Source organism: Felis catus, chromosome A1, assembly GCF_018350175.1.
Source record: "Felis catus isolate Fca126 chromosome A1, F.catus_Fca126_mat1.0, whole genome shotgun sequence".
NCBI classification, from domain to species: domain Eukaryota; kingdom Metazoa; phylum Chordata; class Mammalia; order Carnivora; family Felidae; genus Felis; species Felis catus.
The window spans coordinates 137714517-137733939 of NC_058368.1; the positions used below are offsets into that span (position 1 = coordinate 137714517).

The 19423-nt window shown below is 46.7% G+C and overlaps 2 long non-coding RNA genes across 3 annotated transcripts in view; one reads left to right on the plus strand and one right to left on the minus strand.

Annotated features, from left to right (window-relative positions):
- Positions 1–19211, minus strand: part of LOC102900561 — a 69061-nt gene extending 49850 nt beyond the window's left edge. For both annotated transcript variants that reach the window (XR_006600800.1, XR_439525.5), the window contains exons 1-2: positions 17700–19211; positions 9394–9499 (exon numbers count right to left, since the gene is read on the minus strand). This is a non-coding gene — a long non-coding RNA (uncharacterized LOC102900561). The remainder of the gene's footprint in view (positions 1–9393; positions 9500–17699) is intronic.
- On the plus strand, positions 6418–19393 carry LOC109501751. Its single transcript, XR_002160015.3, has 3 exons — positions 6418–6574; positions 13212–13395; positions 19205–19393. It is a non-coding gene; the product is annotated as an uncharacterized LOC109501751 (long non-coding RNA).
- Positions 19394–19423: the final 30 nt, after the last annotated feature.

Genomic DNA, 19423 nt, shown 5'->3' on the forward strand with positions numbered 1-19423 from the left:
CTCATTTATTTCATGACAATCAATTTTTAAATTGGGCCAAATCTTCTTGCAAGGTCTAGAACAAGATATGTGTCTAAACCTACCAATAAAGGGTTTAGTTAACTCTCAAAGATACACAAAGATACACCAAGGGGCAAGCAGTGTGCTACAGACAACCAACGGGAATGGAAAAACCATCCCTGTCAGACAATAAGGATTGAGTAAGATGAAAATTTACATTTGGGTGGGGAAAAGAGTCTTATTTTGCTCAGCAGGTTTGCAGTCTTTGTGTTTTGAAATCAACTTAATTTTCATTGCTGGGTGTTCATAAACTTCTGGGGTGGGGAAGTGTCTCCGATATAATCCAGTCGGCCAATGAAAAGGGAGTCTTTATTTTTTTTAAGTAAGCTCTAGGTCCAACATGGGGCTCGAATTCACGACCCTGTGATCACGAGTCACATGCTCCCGGGGCGCCTGGGTGGCGCAGTCGGTTAAGCGTCCGACTTCAGCCAGGTCACGATCTCATGGTCTGGGAGGTCTGGGAGTTCGAGCCCCGCATCGGGCTCTGGGCTGATGGCTCAGAGCCTGGAGCCTGTTTCCGATTCTGTGTCTCCCTCTCTCTCTGCCCCTCCCCCGTTCATGCTCTGTCTCTCTCTGTCCCAAAAATAAATAAACGTTGAAAAAAAAAATTAAAAAAAAAAAAAAAAAGAATCACATGCTCCCCTGACTGAGCCAGCCAGGCACTCCAAAAACGAGTCTTAATTTTTAAGTTTGTTGCAGGTAAAGTAAAAGTGAACACAATTTATTCATCCAAAAATTCATGAAACACTCGCTTATGTGCCATTGGTAATGCGGTTCCCAGAGAGAATAAGACCACCCTCCCTCCCCCGCCCCGGCACACACTACCCAGCACTCAGAGTTCACCTCAGGTAGACACGATGTGGGGCAATGTGTGATGTCATACAATACTGTGTTTCAGGTCATTGCTCTAAAAAAGTATCCATTCATTTGGTGAGAAGCTCATTTTCCTCTATGCTTAATAAGTACTGCAAAGTGGGAGTTTAAGGGGAAAAAAAAAGCGATTCTAAGTAAAAAGGACAAAAGTGAGTGACTTAGGAGGAAGGAGGAGACAGACTTGTCTTACTTTTGGCCTGAAATACCACGGAGAGGAAATTGGGAGATAGCCAAAAAGTAGCTTCCCCCTCACAAGGGTGATCCCCACACAGGCCTTCTCTTCCCCCTCTACCACCTTGAATTGCAAAAGGTAAATCCCCTGGTGGTGAGCATAGCAGATATGCTTGCCGCTTGCCGACTCAGAGCCCCAGCCAGGACAGGGCCAGTGAATGACTTTGCACACAGCACACTTCCACTTTCACTCTCCTCGTACCACCTGCTCCCACGGGCCCTACGGCTGCCCCTCTCCAGCTCCCCTCACGACGCTTCTTCCACATCAACACAGACTCATTATTGCTGTCACGTTCCTCTTCTTGAGGCCATTTGGCGGTTCGTCTGTTATGGCACTTGGCAACAATTTTCCATACAGCATGAAATCATATCAAAAGCCACTGTTGTTGACATTAGGACTGAGGCTGTTTGAATCCAGATGTGATGTGATGTCATCTATTTGTCATATAGACAGTGGGGGCTGAATTCTAATCGTTTGCCGGCCGTCTCTAAGATGATTCGACGTAGCAAATGGAAACGTACTGGCCTAGCACAGTTGGTTCTAGCACAGGTTTTGACGTTTCTGAAGAATGAAGTAAAAGAACGTCTCTCAAGAGAGAAGGGACCCCACTGAGACTATCATATGCACTGCCCCTTTCCTTTAGCAAAAAGAGCTTTTGTTGGAAAATGGTAGGTGAGGACTGGGGTGGGTCAGTCGGTTGGGTGTCTGACTTCAGCTCAGGTCATGATCTCACAGTACATGGGTTCGAGCCTTGCATGGGGCTCTGTGCCGACGGCTCGGAGCCTGGAGCCTGCTTTGGATTCTGTGTCTTCTTCTCTCTCTGCTTCTCCCCTGCTTGTGCCTCTGTCTTTCACTGTCTCTCTCAAAAAGAAAATACACGTTAAAAAAGAAGAAGAAGAAGAAGAAGAAGAAGAAGAAGAAGAAGAAGAAGAAGAAAATAGTAGGTGAAATGAGATTTTTACCAAGTGGCTTTTGGAAGCCCTCTCTTTCTTCAGGAGCCCAACACTGAACCAACAATTCAGGGTTTGTAGGCACTGGGAAAGGCGTGGAGGATCGGAACAAAGAAGGGTCTCAGCCACATCTCTTCAGACAAGGACCTGGCAGACCAGGCGGGGTGCTAACAAGTCAGCAAGTCATGACCTCACAGTGTGGAAAGTGCTGGAACACAGGTCTGTACAAGTATGTTAAAGGGCCAGAGGAGGAGTTACTAGGACTGCCTGATAGTGAACAAGGAAGCCTCAGACATAAACTTTAAAAAAAAAAATTTTTTTTTAACGTTTATTTATTTTTGAGACAATGCGAGAGACAGAGCATGAGTGGCAGAGGGACAGACAGAGGGAGACACAGAATCTGAGGTGGGCTCCAGGCTGTCAGCACAGAGCCTGACGCGGGGCTTGAACTCACGAACCATGAGATCATGACCTGAGTCGAAGTTGGATGCTCAACTGACTGAGCCACCGAGGCGCCCCAGGGATAAACCTTTTATACAGTCCCATTATGCTCTGCCCCTCAGCTATGGCTGCTTATTAGTTTCAAGGGGTTTTGTTTGTTTGGTTTTCGTTTTCGTTTTTATTGATTCTTTGAGATTTCCTACATAGACAGTTATGTCATCTGCAAACAAAGACAATTTTATTTTGTAGTGGGAGGTCTGAGAGGTGCATTTGCAAGGTCGCCTCTCCAAGATTTGAAGCAAAGAGAGAAGGCAGAGCACCCCCCCCCCCCCCCACCGTGGCATGAAGGAACTCAGCATGTCTGAATGAAGTCATCCGGTGTGGCTAGGGATTGGGCTAAGTGGTAGAAGGGACAAGAGATTAGTGTGAGGTGGGCCTCAGAGGACAGCCAGGGTCAGAATCTAGCGACAGGCCCTGTGGCCATGGAGACATTTTTGGATCGTATCCTGAAGGCAAAGAAGCCCTACTGAGGAGTTTGAGAAGAAGGTCAGATGAGATCAGTTATGAGGAGATTCTGGCAGCAGTGTGGAAGACTGAGTGAGGGCAGGGCGGGGCGTGGGAGACAAGTAAGGAGAGCATGGCCTTGGTCTGATGACAGGTGATGGGGGCCCAATCCAGGCCGAAGGAGACCCAGGGGGACCAGATCCAGGAGTTCTATAGGAGGTAAGAGTCATGTGACTCGGGCACAGGACAGGAAAACAATAAAAAGCCTCAGACATTTCACTTGGGGGCCCAGTGGCAGGGGAACAATTCACAGAGAAAGGGAGTTACAAGAGGGGAAAAAGTATAGAGGGGGAAATCAAGAGCGTGGTCAGTTTGGGACAGGTGGCTTCTGAGGTTCCTCTAACTCACTGGCATTTGGACACACGGGTCTGGGATTCAGAATCATTGCCCGGACTAAACAGAGAGGTTCTGCTGCATTTTTGAGGCTATAAGTTCACCCAGCCATAGAGTACAGCTTTAGAAGACAAGAAGGCCAAATACTGAACTCCAGAGAACTCAATGGCAGAGACAGGTGGAAGAGGAGGAGCCAGAAGAGATGACTGAGGAGTGGCCATGTCAGTGGGATGGAGAGCGCGGTGCCCTGAAAGCCAAGGACCGGGGCGAGGGCAGGGGGAAGCTTCTGAGTGGAGTGTGGTCAGCGGTGTCAGATTCGGCTACAGGGGAGCCAGTTAGACGAGAGCTAGGAATGGTCTGTGGTCCCCTTTGTACAGTGTTATAGGTTGAACTGTGCTCCCAAGAAGAGATGTTGGAGTCTCACCTCCTGGACACTCAGAATGTGACCTTGTTTGGGAGCACGGCTGTTGCAGATATAAATAAGGCACAAATTAAGATGAAGTCATACTGGGGTAAGGTGAGCCCTTCGTCCAGTACGACTGGTGTCCCTGGAAGAAGAGAGGAGGCAGGTGTAGAGAGAAGGCGGCCACGTGCAGATGGTCCAGGTGCAGGCCAAGGATTTCTGGTCAACTCTCCGGCCAAGAAGAAGGCCAGGGACGCATCCTTCCCTGGATGCTTCAGAGAGAGGATGACCCTACTAACACCTTGATTCCAGACTTCTGGCCTCCAGAACTATAGAGGATAAGTTTCTATTGTTGCAAGCCACCCCAGTTTGTGGTACTTTGTGATGGCAGCCCGGGGAAGTTAATATACAGAGTAGAGTGCAAAAGCCTTTATTTTGCTGCAAGGGCAGACAGGTGAGTCTTCTTTAAGACTAGAGGGAAGGGAAATGTAGTGCAGAGCTAATATGTTTAGAGGTGAGAGTAATGAAGGGGGGGTGCGGAGAAAGTTACAGCCTGTTGGCATCATTGGTTCTATGAATCCAGGGATGGGGATCATCTGCTGCGAGTGAAGGGGATGAACAACTTAGTTGCCACTTGTATCAGTTCTCTATCGCTGCGTGACAAATTACCCCCACATTTAGCAATTCAAACAGCAAACGTTCAATGTCTCACATAATTGCTTTCTCAGAGTCAGGAATCTGGGACTGGCCCAACTGGGTGGTTCTGGTTCAAGATCTCTCATGGAGGTTGCAGTCAAGGTGTCAGCCAGGGCTGTGGTTTTCTGAAGTTTCAACTGGGGCTGGAGGATCTGCTTCCATAGTCGCTCATTCACAGGGACCTCTCTATGTGGCAGCCTGTTTCCCCTCTGGCAAGTGATCGGGAAAGAGACCAGGGCATAAACCACAGTGTCTTTTATGACCTAAGCTTGGCAGTCACACCCCATCACTTCTGCTGTGTGCTACTGCTTATACAGACCAGTTCTGATACAATGAAGGACAAACGACACAAGAGAACAAATACTAGGAGGCAGAGACCATTAGGAGCCATCTTGGAGGCTGGCTACCACACCAGTCTTATGCTGGGGCCTCCCAAGTCTCGGACAGTTCTGGCCTCTCTCCCTGAGTTTCAGACATGCACCGGTAAGGTGTCCTCTGGCCATCAGCACCTCAAAGCACCTAAAGGTCCCCCAAGCACCTCAAAGGTTGGCAACCTGTATAAAACTGAACTCTTCATTCCATTCCCAAAGCCAGATTCCTTCTCTAACACCCTCGTAGTCAGAAGCTCCAGCAGTGACTCAAACATTCAAGCTAGAAGTTGCAATCATCTATGACCTCTCTCCTTCGCCAACTCTTCCAATCCCAAACCATCACAGGTCCCATCAATTTTGCTTTCTAAGTATTTCTGGGATCTATTGCCTCCTCTCCATACTTACTTTCATAGCCCCAGCTAAGGAATTTATCTCTCACCTGGGTCCCTGCAACAGCCCCCATACTATTGGACCAACATACGGCTGTTGAGAGCCATGAAGGTTCTAGGGTTTACCCTACTTGTGAGCTAACAAGTTAGCTTGGATTCTAGCAGTTTCATGGATGCTGACAGAATACACAAGATTCCTGGGTCAGATGCACAGGACTTAATAACTCCCAGCATGGCAAGCAGCTTGAACTCCACATTCATCTCAGTTCCCCTTGCCTCCCCAAGAACTAGAGGGGCAACATGGAGTGACCCAGGCAGATGCTACATATGCAGTGGGATTCTGTCCCAGTTGAGAAACCCTAAGCTTAGGGAAGCTGAAAATTTTTTTTATTTTTTTGAGAGAGTGAGAGAGAGAGCATGCGAGCAGGGGAGGGGCAGAGGGAGAGGAAGAGAGAGAATCCTAAGTAGGCTCTATCTACACCCGGCGCAGAGCCTAACATGGGGCTTGATTTCATGACTGTGAGATCCTGACCTGAGCCAAAATTAAGGGTTGGATGCTTAAAAGACTGAGCCACATAGTCTCCCCAAGGGGAGGTGAATCTTTTATAGCAGGCTGTAAGCAAAGCTGCCTGCTGTTCGCTCCAGAGAGTCACTACGTCTATCTTCCAAGTTTGCTTGGGAAGCTAGGATTCTTGGAACAAACATCCTTGAAAGGGCAGTTAGTACTTCATTTGCAATACACGCAACAAAAGTGAGAAACTCACACTGTCTCCCAACAACAGCCAAAATCCAAATCAGGCCATTTGAGGGTTTCCTATACCTACAGAATAAAATCAAATCTCTACAAAAACAACACTGTCCACCTCTACCAGCCTCGTTCCTCGGATTCCCTACCTTACAACATGAGCCGGAAATAACGCACAGCCCCTCCAACTGTGTTTGTGTGTGTTACTTCTTGCCTCTAGGTCTTTGCCTGGGCGATCTTCTTTGCCGGAATTTCCTCCTCCCTTCCCCAGAAATCATTCATGTGATGTTCTGTGAAGGAACCTCCGAGACTCACACGCACTTTGGGTGTTGCTGGGTTAATGTTTGTCTATGGGGACAGGGGTCAGCAAATCCTCACTTTTTACTGGACTAATTTGCCACTTGCAACCGTCTTCTTCGTTCTCTAAATGGAACTACCCGTTAGGGGACGAAGTCACCGCATGTTCCAGTGAGACGAGTCTCCAGGATTTTCTCGGCAACTTCGGTGGCAGTGTCAGGTAAATCCCTCGTTTCTAGTCTCTCTCCTGCTTCTCCTTGGCCTCTTGGCTGCACTGTCCCCACAGTCCGGCTGAAACAGCTCCTTTCAGGTTCTGGGTCTGGTCGTTTTCACTCAAAGCCGAATACCCATTTTCAGTTACAAAATAACTCTTCATGCCATAGCTTTGTACACCTCCAACCGGAGGCCTGCTGCACGGCCACAAGGAGCAGAAGAAGTAAGGTTGAGAACCGTGGCCCAAGGCCCCATCTATTTCACAAAAATGCAAACAAAGCTGCATAGAATGTGTTAGAAAAACAGCGTAGCTTTGGGACAGCTTTGAGAGACACTGCAAGAAAACTATTCACTCGTTCCAGAAGTGAACTCTGGTGGTCACTGGACCATGTTTCAGGAATCCGTCGGCTTCCAGAGAATTCTTAGGAGTGGTGCCCAACCAACATGGACTTCATCTAACTCCTTTCTTGTATTGCCCCCGTTCGTTTTGCTTGTTTTTGCTTTTCTCCGAAATGAAGTTAATAGCATGAATCACCAACCCGGCTTTGAGTAAAGAGAACCAACAAGGAGTGATAGCATAAGGCTTATAACGCACTGCTAGAGCGCGAACGAAAAACGTTGTATGAGATCACGTCCTCGTGGGTGAACTAAAAAGGTACAATCTTCCCATTTGGCGTTGTCTTTTTGGTTGTGCCAGTGTCACCTTCTGGGGTGTCTGCCCAGCTGACAATGACCTCTTCTTACTGAGATCTATGGAGTTGGGCCTTTGACAACCATATTTATGGAACATGATTCTGGCTCCCATCTCCCACCCGACAGGGATCTTCTTCATTCCCTCACATATCCCAAGCACCTACAACAGTGACTAGAACATAGTGTTCAATAAATATTTGCCTAATTGATGAGCATGAGAATTGAGACTAAATGGAACGGTCCCTCCTGTGCTTGAGGCTGGAACTGTATGTAACCTGTGGATTCTGGAGCTGTAGGCATCGTAGGGGCTGAAGGGCAGGGGAAGGTGGAGATGACTGACACTTGGAGAGACGTCTGGAGGGTGAGGCTTTGGGCTGGCTCCCAACAATTCCCTAATTCCTGCTACGAGGCCATTCTAAGGCCAAGATACAAGCCACTAGCTTTGAATAAATTCCTTTGTCTATGCTTAAACTAGCCCCAGGGCGTGAGCCCAACACAATGTAGGAAATCTGGAAGCTGACCTGGCAAAATATAGGTGTGATTAGCGGAAAAAATTGGTCCCTCAGTACCAGAAGCCCTAGAGTTAAGATGGGTTGTGGCCTCTGGAAAATTCTCAGTGAGCTAGCACAGCGCACTCCTTTCTCTCCCACCCTTCGGAACTCACAGGCGTGTTCTGACAATAACACAAGGACACTGGCTTAACACGGTGAGACGTGAAATGGTTACGCAATAACACACCAGTTTTCACAGAGATATTTGTGATAACGTTATACAGAACATACTGTGAAGCCCATACTGGAGCTCTCAAAGCATGGTCTCAAGTGGAATTATTTTTTCCCTCTCACCACAAAAGGGAGGCAAGTAAACACTATTTCTCATGGCCACAGCTCCATGGAGACACTAAGACAGGCACAGCACGTTCGGCGCGGAAAGTGAGACAAGAAGCTGCAAAACCCCACATACAGCAAGTGGTCCTGCTCATTGGTATTTGGTGCCAGGCCCCTCCGCAAAGTATATCGGAAGTGGAGGAAACTTCCTAGGTTCTTGGCAATTAGGGATTAACTTACAGAGATACAGCTGATGAAGTTCTGGTATTTCAACCCTGAACTTTGAGCGTTACAAGATGACTCCTAATTTTCCACAGTTAATACGAAATATGCCATTAAAAGGAAACACACACACTGGTGCGGAACACAAAGAATTCGGATGACAAAAGAAAATCCCAGACCCACTGAGGACCAAGACCTTTCCCTTAGCCACACCCGGCTTAGTATTTCACCAGCGCTAATGAGCAGCCATATGACATATTAGTGGCCGGTTTCACCCAGCTACACTGTGGTACCAAACACCTCCTCAGGCTGCAGGAGGTAAAGCAGGTTGGGTTTATTTCTCACTCCTGGAACCTGCGGGTTCCGCCGTCTGTCTTTCCCCGCGGGTGCAGACTAAAGGAGCACTTCCTGGGTGGGACTGGCGGAGGGAAGAGAGAGGGCAGAACCACACGGTGGCTTGTAAAGCTTCTGCTCACAATAGCACCCACCACTTCCACCCACACATGGCAAACGCCTCCTGCAATGGGGCAGGAAGTTCAATCTCCCAGGGACGAACACTAGGGTGGGGCTGAGTCAGGAGGGGCCTTGAAGATGTTGACAGTAATTACAATATAGCTCAGCAGGGATTAGGTGTGTTTCCAGGACCACTTTATTAATGGCACTTTATTAATGGCAGTCTGATCTAGATAATTACGCTTATGTTAATTGTAAACAGTTTACAGACTCAACGCATTATGTGGGTTTGGTCATCTCTAATGACTTTGAGGCTCCCCAAAGCGTGTGTGTTAAAGACTCCCTCAGCTGTTAACAGAAACCACTGGAAAGGCCGGGTGAACCCCAAACTGCGGGCACAATTCTGATAGTGGGCAAATGGCTTCCCTGGGAGCGTTTCTCAAGGTGTGGTTCACGTTCCTCCTGCAGCAGAAGGCCTTGGAGTGCAAGTTCAACATGCAGACGTTTGGGCTCCAAAGGGAATCTGAGTTTCTAGGGGCGAGGCCTGGGAATCTGCATTTAAGCCGCATTCCAGGTGATTCTGATGTAGACCACCTAGTGAGAATTGCCAGCTCAGAAAATCTGCCCTTACCTGTGCTCCCTCCTGTCAGAGAGCATTACGCTGGACGCGGGCGTCATCATCAATTGCTGTCCCGGTGTCCGTCACGTGCGGGGGTCCAGCCAGGACTGGGAATTTCCTGGGAAGTCAGAGAGCAGGAGGCACTTTTTATGGAGGGGCTTTTAATGAGGGCCCCTACCCTTCCTTCATATACATTACAGTTTATACAGTTCACTATTTTTCTTATAAATCAACATCTGCGAGTCATTTTGTGATTTGTCTATTTTTAGAAATGAAATGTGACTATATTAAACAATGTTCTCATAAAAAACCCTCTTGTAGTAGTCACAATTGTTTGAAAACGTATATTTTAACTGCTTTTCCTCAACAGTGCACATTTGGAACAAAATCTGTGATGAGAGCTTAACCGTTAAGTTTCCAACCTGATTTTTGTGAGGTGGGCATGTTGTTAAATATTTCAGTTATCGATCCCTAAGATGAAAAGTAAAATTTCTAAGTTTATATTCTGGCTCTGCCTGTGACTTTCCTGGGCTTTTTCAAAGAGAAAGAGACAGCAGTGTTCCATGTGGGATGATTTTGTTTCAGAGTTCTGTTGCAGTGACCTCTGCTCCTGCCTGGGTCATTAAATTCAATACACTTCTTCCAACTAAAAGTTTCCTGGCCTCCTTGTGCCTTAACTGGGCCTGGTCGAGCACTCTAGTAACATAGGCTGCCCCAAAGCTGCCAGCTCATTTTAGGACAGTCCAGCTTGCAAGGAGTTTTGCTAGGCTGGTCTGCTTCCCTGTGGACTTTGGGGTCATCACTGTGCTCTGGAAGAGGGGACGTTTGGGCACAAATCCCTTCAAGGTCTATTCCGTTGTTCAACCCACACCGGATATATGAATTGCTTTACAAACTTGGTTGAGCAAGAAAGTTCATGACATGGAGATCTCAAACGTTATTTTCAAGTTATTTCTGCCTTTTTGAAGCCACATCTATTGTCAACGTGAGGAAGTCAATTTGTTACAAAATTCAGTTGAAAGAAGTGAGAGAGAAAAAGAGGGAAGGGAAGGAAAGATACTTTTTGTACTAATTAAACTTTACTGAAAAAGAAAACAATACCAAACAAATGCACTCAAATGCTTTCTAAAGTATCAATTTTAAAGGCCTTTCTTTGCAGGCTAATGACAAGCACAATACAAGCAGACATACTAGTTTAGCATAATTGGCTGATTTTGTACAGCGCTTAGATCTTTGAGTTCACAAGCATATTATTAAATCATAGACAATATCTAATGCAACTGTTTCTACAGAACTAGGAAGTAAATTTCTAAGAAACAAAGATTTTATAGACCCCATGTTTTATACCCAATTCCATCAAGGGAAGGGGAAGGGAGGGACAGAAAGAAGAAAGAAAAGAACAAAGGAAGGAAGAAAAGGAAGGAAGGAAGGATAAAAGGAAGGAGGGAAGGAAGGAAGGAAGGAAGGAAGGAAGGAAGGAAGGAAGGAAGGAAGGAAGGAGGAAGGGGGGAAGGAAGGAAGGAAGGAACGAAGGAAGGAATCCTGCTTTGTCCACTTTGCCTCCATGTTGTTTCTGCTCTGCTGACCTGGCCTCATAGTACCTATCAACTGAACCCAAATACTCACAGTTCTGTGTCTCTCCAATGATGGGTTCTGTTTCCTACAGCTCCTAAATTCTGCAACTTGAACACAGCCAGATACATCTCATAAGACGAAAACCATCATGCCCAACAAACTTCCGGATCTCCAGGAAGGTGGCACCAAAAAGGACAGAGGGTGGCGTGAAGTCTAAACTCAACCATCATTGTCATGAAATTGTCATGAGCCTCACTCGCCAGAAAGGATGTGCTCCATTTCATAGTGATCGAAAAACAACAGCTCGTTAACATGACATCACAACGAACCATGTGTGTGTGTGGTGGGGGGGCGGGGCGGGGGGGGCAGACACTTTGCCAATGGTTTCATTTTCAGCAAATGTAGATTTAATTTAGTTTCTTGAAATGAGAATGTTTCAATATTGCCTTATGAAAGTACTCCATTCTGGTTCTCGGGCAGAGTATCAGTTCAGAAAAGCTGCCAGTGTCTCTTGCATTCCTGGTTTTGTCTGTAATTTCTAAAGACTAGTAAGTAGACATGGCACTTTACAAATACACAAAGACAAGGGCCTGGCCTTCGGTCAGAAAAACACAACCCAAATGAAAATAATCCAAGCAGAAGCAGTAACAGACAGTTTGGGGGGAGGGCACTGGCTCTGGAAAGCTAAGTTTAAAGTATTTCTGTTTTTGTTTTTGTTTTGAAACGGGAGTGATTTGAAGGGAAAGGGGGCGGTCACGTCCGAGGTTTGCTCTGTGTTTAATCGACATGGGCTCGTGGTCTCGGATGGTCACTCAATTCAAAAGCACAGTTGTTCATACCAACCCTCCCCCCCCCCCCCCCCGCAAAGAAACTGCTTTCTATGGCAGACAACTTCTTTTTTCCAATGGCTTTGTGGCTGACCTCAGCTCCCCAGACAAGTGTAGGTTTTAATAAGATAATTGCTTTCCGAGGCATTATGCCTCCTTTGTAGAAAAGCTTTTTGAACACAGAGCACACCTCGATTGGGAAGAGACCACACCTGAAGTCACAGCCCTAATTGATTGTTTTATTTGCCTTCATCAGAAAGCTCTAGCGACTGCATCAAGCAAAAGTCAGGCATATTGAACTTCCTAGAAACAAGCCAGTTCCCCGGCACTGTGGCATAGTCACTTAATCCAAGACATATTTTTATGCAAACCTCAAGCTATAACCCACATATGGTGGCAGATCATTATCCTAAGACTCTAAATTGAACCAGTTATATAGTTGGAGGGGGATCTATCATAATCTGGAAAACTTTTCTTTTTACTGGTCTATTTTAACAAGTGTAAGGAGGAAATAAAACTCAAAAAGCATAAACTGTTTTACATTTTGAATTGAACTTTGAAAAAAATGGAAATACTCCAAAATAAAGACATACTGGCAAAGGGAGAGGGAAAGATAGAGACAGAAATAAAGGAGAAAATGTGGAAATATAAAGGTCTGTTACTGCTTTTACATTTCCTGATTTAGTTAAGTTAAAATGGCAGGATACACAATTATATAGAGATACTATCCCTAATGAAAGGGAGAGAGAGAGAGAGAGAGAGCGCGCGCGCGCGCACCAGAGAGAGCCAGAGACCCAGAAAGAGAAATGCAAAAGACTTAAATGAAATGGATCAAAATAGACTCCAGTGACTAGCCCTGGGAACTGGAATCAGAGATAACTTTCATTCTGTTTGGGGGCCTTTTTGTGATTTCCAAGCTCCTTCCAATGAGCATGTTTCTCTTTAATGTAAAAAAAAAAAAAAATAAATAATAATCAATAAAATATGTTTAAAAAATTGCTTCTGATTCAAGATACAAAGATCTTGAACTCCATATCTGAAGACATAAGCTGACAGACTTCAGGGTTATTAAAAGCGGAGTTTCTCTTTGTGCTAGTATATCCCTGGGGCCCAAAGGATCAGGGAGCACACACACACTCCCACACATTTTGTATACAGCTCACAGGGAGGAATAAAGACTTCTCCGTCCTAAACATATTTTCACAGTTCCAATGCCCCAGGCTGCAGTAACGGATGACAAAATAAAGGGCTCTTTACTGCTGACTTATGGCAAATTATTACTTTGTCATCAGTGGACACTGTCTACAAGGTCAATTCCAACTGTCACGGTACATTGCTTTATACCTTATGTGTGCTACCCAATGTGAGCCTAACCCAGTGGAAGCTGATGTGCAAGGTTGCTGGCTTTCATTGTATTGGTTGTTTCAGGAGCCGTGATCTCCAGATTCTGGGCCATTCTCACGCCTGGAAGAGGGAGAGCTGGGAGAGCATCCAGAAATTTGCTCCAGGCATCTTGTTCCATCCACATCAGGAAGCTGGCTGCACAAGGTCTTCTCTGCAGACATTTCTGTTTCCTTGGCATGTGTCCTTTGGATCGCTTTGTGGGTAAAAGGTACCCTTGGAGGCAGCCTCCAGATAGTTATCCTGGCCCGCTGCCTAAAACTGTGTGCTGCATTTGTTCCTCTATTTGAAGACCCTTGAAGCAGAGGTTTAGTTAGGTGACCAAGATCCTTTCCACAGAAATGCAAATGCCTCAAATAGGGTTACGAGCCATCCGCCATTCTGACCTGATCACAAATTTGTTCAATCAGGTGTCTAATACCTAAACAGCTAGATTGAGGAGTGAGAATTGTGATGATCTGTAAAGGGAGCAAAGTGGCAGGGAGGGCTAGAAGGACACAGCTTGAAGATTAAGGAAGCAGGTGGGCATTCTGGGGGTGAAGAAAGAGGCAGGCTTAGGGAGCTAAGGAGCAACTCCCCCCTCGCCTCAAACCTCGAGGCCACCTTCCTCCTTCCACTTAGCTTTCTTTCAGCTGTTCACTACTATTCCCTCACTACACGCTGCCCCTGCCCCTGCCCCTGCGGCCGCCTGAACCCTGCCCACCCAGTCTACCCACGTCTCCCAGTGTCCTTCCATCTGGTGCCAAGTCTTCTGCCTGCTGGATCCCACCTCCACTGCCTTCCAAGCGACCTCAGTCTAGCTCGAGCGACATTGTGACAAAATGCAATGGAAACATTGGTTCTTGGCTTATTTGACCTTTCTAAAGCCCTTGACCCTAGTGAGCTCTTTCTGCTTTCTTGGATCTTTTTTCTTGGCTTCTTTGGTCCTACTCTCCTTGGGTGACTGGCTCCCTTCTCACTAGCCTCATGCAGATGCCTCCCATGTCTGTACTCTAAGCCCAGACCGCCCTCCTGAGCTGCATATCCCTACCCAACTCTCTACACAACAACCTACATCTCACAGACCTGTCAGTCAACATTTCCAAAATGGAAGCCATCACATTCTCCCCCTTACCCCCATCAGCCTGCTGTCTCACATACTGTGGACTCTGTCTACACAGATGCCTCTGATTGGAGAGGGCTTCTTTCCCCCTTGACCCTCTGATCCCCCTCACTTAGCTAACCATTATTCACCCTTTAGGTCTCATGTTAGATGTCACCTCTTCTGGGAAGCCTTCCTTCATACCTCAAGTCTGAGTCAGGGGCTCCTATGATTTCAGAAGCTCCCACTTAGAATTCTTTATTAAATCATCCATCTTCCCCATTAAAATATTTGCTCCCCAAGGGCAGGGCTCTTTCAGTCTTGCCCATGACAACCCTTCACCCCAGCATGATGTGTGGCACACAGGATACTCAATAAAAAATGCATTTATTTGAGGGGCGCCTGGGTGGCTCAGTCAGTTAGGCGTCAAACTTTAGCTCAGGTCATGATCTCACACTTCGTGGGTTTGAGCCCTACGTCGGGCTCTGCACTGACAGCTCAGAACCTGGCGTCTGCTTCAGATTCTGTGTCTCCCTCTCTCTCTCTGCCCCTTCCCTGCTTGTACTCTCTCAAAAATAAATAAACATTTTTTAAAAACGCATTTTCTTGAGGAAATGAAACATCCACTTCCAACACTCAGGCACCCAGCAAAGGTGGAAGTGTCACTTTTCTCTGCCTAGTCTCCTGTCCCCATAATTCCTGTTCAGAAGGTTGGGGCTCCATTACCCAGGTGAGCATCCTTTGACCTGCTCTTTAGCTTAATCATGGGCTGTGTAGCCTTATGTGTGCCCATCCCACATTTTTTCCACCATGTATGACAATTTTTTTTTTCTATGAGAAAATGTATTCTTAGTTCCTACCGCTGGCTTCAAATGAGCTTTTGTACTAAGTTGAGTACTATCTCCGCCACATGTAAATATGGATCACTCAGCGCAAACACATTCTATGTTGGTTTCTCCAAGTAAAATAAATAACCTTGCCACAGGATAATTCTTAAAAGCAATTTGGCTTATGTCTTAGTCTTTGTTTTCCTTTTTGGAGTCCAACTCTGCTGAAGCAAAAATACTCCGTTCCAATAGGGTCATTTCAAAAATTCATTTTTAAAGTTCCAAATGCTCCATAGTTTTTCCTTTTGCTTTGGCTGGTTAGGAGGATTTTATAGGTCCAAATACATATACTTCTACGCTGTAATTAATGCTTATGGCTACATTATGAGAGAAAAAAATAGTTTATTAAGTTTATACAAATGAGTCATATGATTTCCCCAACTGTAGCCACAACACACAGCATCCTGAACTACAGGCCATCTGTGCATCTCTTTCAAAAGGTTGGGTATGGCATTTTAGCAGCAAATTTGAAAACAACAGAGCCACACTCACCACCATGTTGGCAAAAGATCTGTCCTGAGCCCTTTCTTTCTCAGCTGCTATATCAAAGAACAGCAGCTGCATATGAGATCCTGTTAAGCATACCATTTAAACCAATGAGGGGGACAGGGAGATATCATGGCAACTCTTTGGCCAAAGAAAGGTATTCCTTGTGGGAATAATAAGAGAAGTGTAAAGAAAATGGAGGGAGTCAGTGGTCTGCGAAGAGACAGATTCTGGCTCTCTTTGCAGCCTTTGGGTAAGATTTGCTCTTGGCATCACATGAACGCCCCTCCTCCAACAGAGCTTTCAAGAAAGTGCCTCATCACGCTGCTCAGATAACCATGGCCTGTTAGCCCCAACTTGGAGAATGCTCTCGAAGCACTTTTGCTTTCTCTCTCACTTTTTGTGTTCATTTTGCAAGAGTGTGCTCTTGACCTGGATTTGCTTTTCATCTTCATTTTGTTCTCTGGGGTAGACAACTATATGGACTATAGGTCAAAGGCCAGGACCCTGTCTTATTTCTCCATGTCCCTGCGATTTCTCCCCTCTATCCTCTGTGGATCCCAACTGAAGATTTCTCTTTAAATCTCCGATTGATCACAATGATGAAAGAGGGCTTCCAGTTCCCTTTATTCAACTGAGGATTTCCTGTTTTGTCTTCTGTGGCCCCCTGCATCATGCTGAATGTAGTGAGTGTCGCATCACTATTGAAATCAGTGCTACTTGGTGCGGTCCAGGGATCAGCTGCATTAGGCTTACTTGAGAGCTTGCAAGAAATGAACATTCTCAGGTCTCTTACTAAACCTACTAAATCAGAATCCCTGAGTGGGGGAGGGGCCAGAAATCTGGAGGTTGACCAGCTCTCCAGGGGATTCCTACACTGTGAGAACCACTGTCTCAACTGCTAGCTGAATGAAAGAAGGGGCAGTGGTGGGGAATTATTTGTGCTCTTTGTAGTTCCCAACGGAGAGGGAATCAAATACCCAGGTAACAAGGTTCTCCTGGCCGAAGAGACAGCAAGTCTGCCTGAAGTCCTACACAGATAATTATTCAAAATCAGCAGCTTGGTCCTTAGACCAAGCTTTACCCACTGGGAGCTTTCTCTTAAAAGTCCCCAAGTTTCTGTTCTTTCCCCCCACGGCGCCCCCAGCCCCACAACCACTTTGCAGCAACCAGTCTGATGCGCTCACTGCCTGTCTAGGCCACAGCTTCACCTTTGCCTGTACCCATTTGTAGGTTCCTGAATCTCCAGCAATCTAGAAATGACCAGCACCCCCTTCCAAGGCTGGGCTCTGCCAGTGAACACTGGATACGTGCAAAGTTTCATTAACCACCAGCCCCCCAACCTCTTCTGCCCACTGCTGCCCATGGCCTGAGGAATCCTGTCTTGGTGACTGCCTGACCCACAGCTGGGCACACAGCCACCAAAACTCAGAAAGCAATAGGCCCCTTCCTCAGTCTCTGCTCTAACAATTTTCAAACTGTTTAGGACACCTCCACAGAAAATAAGAGCAGTGTTTTATTCCTGTGAATGCATTTTGAAGTTAAAAAGAACTTAAATTATAGGCTATCCTGTGAGTATAATAAGGCTATTCTAACCACCCCCCCAAACTGAACTTAGGTGGATAGGATCAGTCAGGTCTGCCTCTGCACCTAGTCTCTCTCTGGACTAGTTGGTTGCACAATATTGAGAAGAAAAAATGTGCACTCAGATAAGTAGTTGCACATGGTAACAATTGGGTGTGGTTTTTTTTTTTAAAGATAACTTTCTTTGCAACCTCAGGGTACTGTTCGATTAGACAGATGGCAAGACAGCTTTATTACAAGGTTTCCCCGCAAAGAGGTGTTTATATGGCCTCATAATGAACACGTCGGCAGTCCTTAGCGGGTTAAAATTTGGCACATGTCATATTTGATTGTGTCTGTTTTTTTATATACAGTTGGAAAAACACTTTAATGAAATTTAAATCAAATGTCTGGAAACTCTAAAAGCCTTTGCAGCCCTCAGGGCTCTACGCAGCTCGAATCACTTCACAGATGACAGACCAAGATGAAGTCACTTACTCAGGTCCGATGGCTTTTTGGTGTCAGGGCCGGCTGCATCTCAGGTCGCCTGACTCCCGTGTGCCCGTGGACATCCGAGACCCCATGCAGACGCCGAGCGCCTTGAGCTCTGGGCCGAATCTTCCAGAGCGGGAGCTCTGTTTATCCTGCTTAAATGAATTACAGAATGGAATTTCCCCAGAGCCATCTCTCATCTGCAGCCGGAGGGTGCCGGGCCGGGAGGGCTGCACAGGAATGAAGATCCTGCTACGCGACTCTGCCTCTTCCTGGTGTCTGACCATGAGCCGGCACACGCAGTCCTCTTAAAATAACACGGTTTTCCTTTCCGGCAGCCCGGGTTTGGCGCGCTCACGGAGCTCTGCTCGGCGATGCTTTCATCAGGCCGCGTCCCAGAAAGCACTTGCTCATTTAGATGAAGGGCATCTGGCACGTGCTCAATTTAGCTAACAAAGATATCATTCCAGCAATGGGGGGGGGGGGGGGGAGGGCAGGGAGACAGGGCAGAAAGATGGCGGGGGAGGGGGGGGGGGGCTGGGAGGAAAAGCAGATCCATCCTGGCATCCACGGCTGGTCTCGGAGACCACAGGCTGCATCGCACAGACCCTTTCCCCCAGGAGCTCGCTGGTCTGAGAATAGCAACCCGGGGAGCAAGCCTTAACAGGGTGAGGGCAGAGGGTTCTTGAAGATGGCACTGCTCTAGCAGGGTCGCCGCCTGATGGGAGGAAGGTCACAAACCCTTTTCTGTACTTCGGCGGCCTGTGGCTTCTCTTCGGGAGAACTTGCCACAGCCTGTGATGGGGGGATCGCCCTCTGCTCGGAGCTGAAACTCTGCCCACCTCCACACAGCTTTGGAGATTAAACACGTTTCAGGCATGTCTGTCATCAGGAGAGAGAAATTCAGCCACGCAGGCCCCAGACCGCTCACCCAATAAAGCCCCTCGGGTCTCCTAGCAACTTGCGGAGCTTGGATTTTTCCAACTACTTTTGCAAGGTGGAATTTAATTTTAAAAAATAGGAGGCCCTGTCGGTAAGACCAAAAGGGCTGGAACACAGAGGTTTAGAGGACGTGGATCCCTCTAAGTGCCCCCCATTTTATGAGGAAAACTAGCCCGGGGCTGATGGTGATTTATTCTTTACTTCCTGTTAGAATTAGAATCAAATGGATTGCTTTAATATTTTTGTCTCTCACAAAGAAAAGTAATAAGTCTAAGAAGGCTGCATGCTGCTATGTTCAAGCCTAACCTTTCTCACATAATCGCCCCACAGAAGATACTGCTGGTTGATTCCCCAGTATAGGTTCTCTGCTCCCTTGCCAGAAGGAATGACTGGCAATGTGCTCAGGTGAAAATACTCACATCCCCAGACTCCTCTACACATTGGAGCAGCCGTGTCACCCAATTTGGCCTAATGACCTGTAAGCAAAGTCTACAGGATGGGGGCTTCTGATGAAAATAGACTCGGATAATATGGGAATTTTGCATGTCTTTTTCTCTTCTTCTTGGTAGGAATGATGGCTGGAGGCTGGGCAGCCACTCTGCAACCATGAGGATGAAACCCACACACGACGAATGGTGGAATAAACAGCCAAAGGTCCGGAGGTCCTTGATGCCTACCTTCAACATTTATAACAGCTCTTCATGGCTTGTCTCAAAACTTCTCCTTAACTAAGCAAAATGAAATCCACTTGGTTAAGACTTTGTGTTTTGATTTCTCTTACATGCAGC